The following is a 6,136-nucleotide window of genomic DNA, read 5'->3' on the forward strand; positions in this document are numbered from 1 at the left end:
ATATGCATTATAGCGTGCACATGACACATTATTACAGTGTATAAGACACAACTGTATGAAACCTTAAGACATAGGCTAGTGCCTACAGCGCTATTAAGTGTAAGGGAGCAGAGCACACATGCTGAAAATCTAACAAAAGCATACACATGCCTAGTTAAACTCGCAACAATTTTTTCTGGAAGATATACAACACTACCTGCACTTACAGCATAAAAAAAGCTTCCTGTGCCTTTACAGCACAGCACAAAGTGTCATGAGAACTGAAAAAGTAGAACTTAGTGGGTAATGATGATGATGGATAAAATTGCTAAATTTTACGAACAAATAAAGTTATCACTCTTATTGGCTACCTAAGTGCTTGAACTTGAACTACAAAAATGTACAGCAGTGTTAAAAAACAGAATTCGGAAACCTATAGCCTTTTTGCAAGAATAAACAATGCAAATAACCTTATGTGTCACAATTTTACGAGCACTTTGGCAATTTCGTGTATGTACAGACTTGACAAACCGCAGCTCAAATAGAGATGCGAACGCTGAATTAAGATAAGAATACACACGAACGCTCATTCAACTTGAAGTTTATTCCTTAATATAGTTCTGTTCATGACGAAATACTTTTCTGCGAATTACAGCAGAAAAAAATTTTTTTGTCGAACAACAGTCTATACAGCAGCTGTCACACTAAAACCAAAAAAATCAAACTTGATGGAGAGTGCCATCGAATGTGAGCTGCCTGGTCCGGTATCACCCATTGATATCTCTGGCCAGGAATGATGCCAAGCTGTTTTTAACATAGGATAGGTTGACCCCCGGATGTTTGCTGCATGTATACCCTGCGAGAAGGGAATGCGAACACAAAAGGAGATAATGCAGATTCTACCGCACACTACACATTTCTCAGATTATCAGCTGGCAAGCACACCATTACCCAGTTGATGCGTTATTAACTGCTAAGAATACGAAAATATTACTCGGTAGGCTCCACATGGTGGGTCTTTATGACAACCATTGGGCTTTTGTGCTACCAACTTTGGGCAGACAAATATAAGCAGATATCGTTTGACAAATTTAGGAAGCACAGGAAGTTGATTTGACGAGTGTCTGTTCTCTGCTGGTTAAATCGTCAAAGGACTGGCCTCAGTGCAAATGATTGCCTTTGGTATGTTAGTATCCGCAATTTCCTGTGTGGCATAATGGCCATCAAAACAGATCATGTGCACCCACCAGTTTCTAAATGTGCTCGTCCCTAAAGCTGATGTATGTTCCATGTGGCATTATTAAACAGCCTTCCAACTTAATTACACTGTGTGTGTGTGCTGTAAGAATCCTGTATGCAACTAAAGTTACACATCTTATGAAGGGTTTGGCACATTCAATGTAGCTGCTCCATGACAATGGCAGCTTCATCTGATTTTCTTTTTGTAGCGAGACGTTAACTTTACCTCAAAGGAAAACTGCATTAGCTCAGCGTTGTGTAATTATCTGCAAGGCATTAAATGCAAGGCATTACTACATCTTAAATAGCATAGCAGAACGTGCCATAACCTCTAGCTTCACATTCAAAGCACTGCAACAAAAACCAACACAAGAAATAAAATACCCAGAGCCTTGTGTCTTGCTACGCAGCTTTTTAGCCAACTAGCCCGTTTCATAAACTGTATATCCATGAGCACTGGGCACCTATTTTTTCTAACAATACTCTTCAAATGCTGTGCTACTGTGCTTTTTCCTTATGTTTCCTTGCTTTTCCTTGAATTTTTTCATACTGTTAAAATTCTTTCTCGATAGAAAATATGTATAGCAAGCTCGTCTATTCATGCGGTTCTAATGTAGGCTGAAACAGTAACTAGTTTTGCTAAACCAGCTGCAATCAACACTACAATCTTCTGTGAACATCGTAAAGAAACATAATACTTTAACCTGACGATGAACCTCTATGAAGAAAATGAACATCTCTCGTTAAAGTTAACGTCTTTGCTAACATTCCCACCACGGACAATAACAAGACATTAAGAGGCACAACTTCACCAGGCATCGAACCGCAACTTCTTGTTCTGGTGTAACAAAATTGGCCGAGTTTCTGTTCAACTCCTGAACGAGCAAATAGTGGTCACAATTCGTTCATGTTAGCTTTAAAAGTAAATAACACAATTTTTTTTGCATTAACTCGACGGTACTTTATAGTTGCACGGAAATATAAAAAAGTGAGAAGTTATATGGCTGTTTTTTCGGTGGGAAGTGGTTACAAAAAATCACACTGTGGACACATACTTAGTGGCAACACTTCAAAAAATGTCCTTGTTTTCTATCGTACCTACTTTTAAATGACAGTGTGATTCCAAGTAACCCCTCAGCTAGGAAGAGCTCCATTTCAGCGATTATAAAATGTGTTCTCGCTAATTTAGCCAAGGCTCAAAAATAGTTAAATGCATTTAAATACATGCAAATGAATGGTCGTTTTATGGGCACTCTATAGAGCAAATTAAAATTTTCGAATTTTTTTATGGTTGCGAAATTGGTTAGCATAATTTAGCATATTTAATAATGAACCCCGCAAGTCTGCCTTTCGAAAACTTCCAATGAAGAAATTGTAGAGCACTGTATGCAACGGCAGATATGGCAGTATAAAAATTTTTACCCATCTATATAGATTCCTACCTATAATGATCGCCCAGTACGCAGCACTCCACTGCTGCAGGGCTCCCGATCTACCACTTATGAACACCACTTTTGAGCTAGTGCATCGCAACGAAAAAGTAGGCAGGGCGACAATTTCATATTTTTCCATATTGCTTATTATCCTGAAAGACTGTTTCTTGCTATGGGCAATGAAACTGAGGTCAACCTCTGGCGTAAATATTAAAGCCAATGCCGGAGTCACTGCTTAGTAAATTTCTAGTATCAGTGCGCTGCATTAAAAGTCCTTTTCATTCATGCATGGTGTACTTGAGAGTAGTGCAATTTCGGCCCATTGATGTGGTGCCCTCCCTTTTCGCATGCTTTTTTATGACGCGGTAAGATTGATTTCACTATAACTTGTTTATTTTTTGCACTATGCAACATTTTTCAATATAGACTGTGACAGATATAATTTCTTATGCTTGTGCTGGATTGCTGAGGCAAGCATTACTTCCATAAAAAATGATCTGTATTCATATTTGACTCACTAAAAAAAAGTAGTCGCAGTTTCACCTGAAAGGCGAAGCATCAATTGCGATAGCAAACTTGTAGAGAGCTATACGGAGTAATGATATTAGCTTTATCAGCTGTATAAACTTGGACATGCAGCAGCATCGGCAACACGCAGAACTGTTGTCGACGCCATCGGCGTTTTGCCCGCGTTCACTCAAAATGCGTGCGGCGTTGGTGACTGTTGCCGGAGCCTCTGATATAAATAGGCACTTGGTGCCGCAGCTAAACGTCGCCTCCCTTCCCTCCCCCTCCGCCACGGCCTCTGGCGCGTCGGAAGAAGTCGCGTTTGCTCTACATATATGGTGACTGTAAAGGAGAAAAGAGACGCCTACTTCTGCAGTCCTTAAGTGAGCACGGCGCAGAACGCGCGTTTGTTCTCCGCCGTGCGTTCACTCCTCGTGAAAGACGCGCCCCTCGCGCCCTTTCACTCGCACATACAGCGTTCGGCGCGCGGCGACGATTTCATCTGCAAATGACGTCATACGGAACCTCACGGCGACGGCGACGCCGACGGCAGAAATCTGCTTTTGAGTGTCCATATAATTTCTATAGCAATAAAATTATTTCATGGCACAGATTGCAATTTATAATTATTAATGGTGAATTTGCAAGGCGTAGCTACAAAATTATTTCACCTAACTGGATGTTTTGTTCGCCCCTCAAATAATGCCCCCTTAACAGAAACATTGCATCATATAGTTATTTTAAGATGAAAGTGACACAACTTGAGGCATTCTGCATTTCAAAAAGAAATTGTATGCTTTTCTGCATCTTTTGTGAAGTTCACCGCTGACAGGCCAAGGCTTTTGTGTTATTCTAACGGTGGTATCAGATAAGTAAAGGTGCTCACTTAGTACAGCGTTCAGGCGCACCGGATCAAGGCCCTCCTTCTGGCCATGGCTGCCTTTTGCCCCAAACAACGAGCGCCCCTTCAGCTCACTTTCCTCAAAAACATGACGCAGAAGGGCCCTAGCAAATTTTCCTGGCCCACCGTGGCAGGACGTGGTGAGTTGGTTTATTATCCCTTATTCAACGAGGACACCTGCGCCTATGTCCACCTGCACACAGAAAAAAGAATTAAAATTAAAAAAAGGCTTGGTCTTTTGAAACAGCAATAAATAACCAAAGCCAGGGTACACATATGTCATGATTCGGAGAACAAAAAACACGTCCTGAAGTGCTGCTTTGAAGATAAGGATTTCTAATGCAAAAATTCTGTCTTCAAATGGTCCTTTTGCTTCTTAAGGATCCCCTATCAGAGCTAGAGAATTTGTTATATAGCAGCCGCTGTGTGCTAGTCTACAATAAACATACAGCTGCAAGAATGTTTTAAAGCAATGCTGCAATGGCAAACTTGCAGGCATTTAATGAACAACTTGGCGGCTGCTGCCAGTTTCTCGCTTGCCTTTGCTACCCTCCCCACAAGTACTCTTTTCCTTGCCTATTCTGACCTGCTCCATGCATTACAGCGATAGTTATGGGTCACATCAATACACCAAATGAAACGCCTCACTGTATCCTTAATGTCGCTTTTTACGAGGCTGACTGAATGGAAGCTTCAGGAAGAACCAGTGGCACACAATGGGGGAGCTCGCCTCCCTTTTGAGAACACATAGCCGGCTTTTGTCATGTTTGCCGTCCCTCGTTGACTGACCAATCGACAGCTTTAACCCTGGTGACATGTATAAGACCCTTCTGGCGTCATGATATGCGAAGTGACTTGGAAAGTCGTATATTCATTTGTGGCTTCTCGGCGGCAGGTACGGCAGCCATTTTTGCCAAAAATGATCATTGCAGTATTTTATTGAGTACGAGTGTGTTTATGATATAAATTGTTTATGATATAAATGACTCATAACTGAGTATAAAATTTTAATGATGGTGTGGTTCCCTTTATATCTAGAAGAGTGGTGCCTGGTGGTATGACTACTATTACTGGAAGAGCGACGATATAGTAAAAGTGTGCTCAAATTGGATGTTCCAAAAATCTGTTGAGGGCACGACTGCATTTGCTTGTATTTTGAAATCTTGCTAGTGAAGAAATTCTGGCCATGTTAGCGAATTACCAATATTCTGGCAATGTTAACGAATTACCAATATTATGCATTGCTCATGAATCTGTTTCAATGAAACTTCGATTAAAAACCAGCTGAGGCATAAACACATTACCACTGCCCGACATGTGTACGTTACATATCTTTTTGCATGAAACAATTTCATCATTCTCCTTTTGCTTTGTCAATTGCTGCAGGTGTTTGACCATTTTTGCTGCATCTGTAACATGCACAGTAACAGGAGCATGTTTGTTGGCAAATACAAGCACGGGACTGCATCGCATCATAACAGTACTGAAACCTGCAGCATCTTGATAACATCACTTTAGCATACATTCACACGTGTACTTCACGCCACAAGTTACAGGTCATCACAAAGCCTTCGCAAGTGGATAGGTCCACTGGTATAGAATACTGAAGCTTTTTGCACACACCAAAACTATTTACTGATTTATGTGGTTTAATCCCCAATCCAACACGGGCTATAAGAGGCACTGTTGCAAAGGGCTCCGGAACATGTACCCACTTTAGATTTCTTAATGCGCACCTACAGCTCAGTGCACTTGTACTTTTGCATTCCAACGCCCAGAGGAATGCGACCACCGAGCCTGAGAATCGAACCTGCGACCTCGTGCTCAGCAGCGAAATGCTATAGACACTATGCCAATACGGCACATACACAGCAATATGACCTGCATGATATATCTCAAACAGCAGCTCAAGTGTCAGATGGAGACGGCGTTGAATTTTCTTGCATTTCAAAAACAAAATTTAGTTACTTGGAGTGTTAAATTTCACATAGTCGATCTACATCACACATACGCATTCCAAAAAAGTGGAATCTCGTTAACTCCGTAATTACGCTGCGCTGCCGCCACTACGCACTAA

General features: G+C 41.2%; 1 long non-coding RNA gene across 1 annotated transcript; it reads right to left on the reverse strand.

Annotated features, from left to right (window-relative positions):
* Nucleotides 1-564: 564 nt before the first annotated feature.
* On the reverse strand, nt 565-4,248 carry LOC125944889 (uncharacterized). Its single transcript, XR_007466582.1, has 2 exons — nt 4,045-4,248; nt 565-835 (listed from the first exon to the last, which is right to left on the reverse strand). It is a non-coding gene; the product is annotated as an uncharacterized LOC125944889 (long non-coding RNA).
* Nucleotides 4,249-6,136: the final 1,888 nt, after the last annotated feature.

This window comes from Dermacentor silvarum, chromosome 4, assembly GCF_013339745.2.
Source record: "Dermacentor silvarum isolate Dsil-2018 chromosome 4, BIME_Dsil_1.4, whole genome shotgun sequence".
NCBI lineage: Eukaryota > Metazoa > Arthropoda > Arachnida > Ixodida > Ixodidae > Dermacentor > Dermacentor silvarum.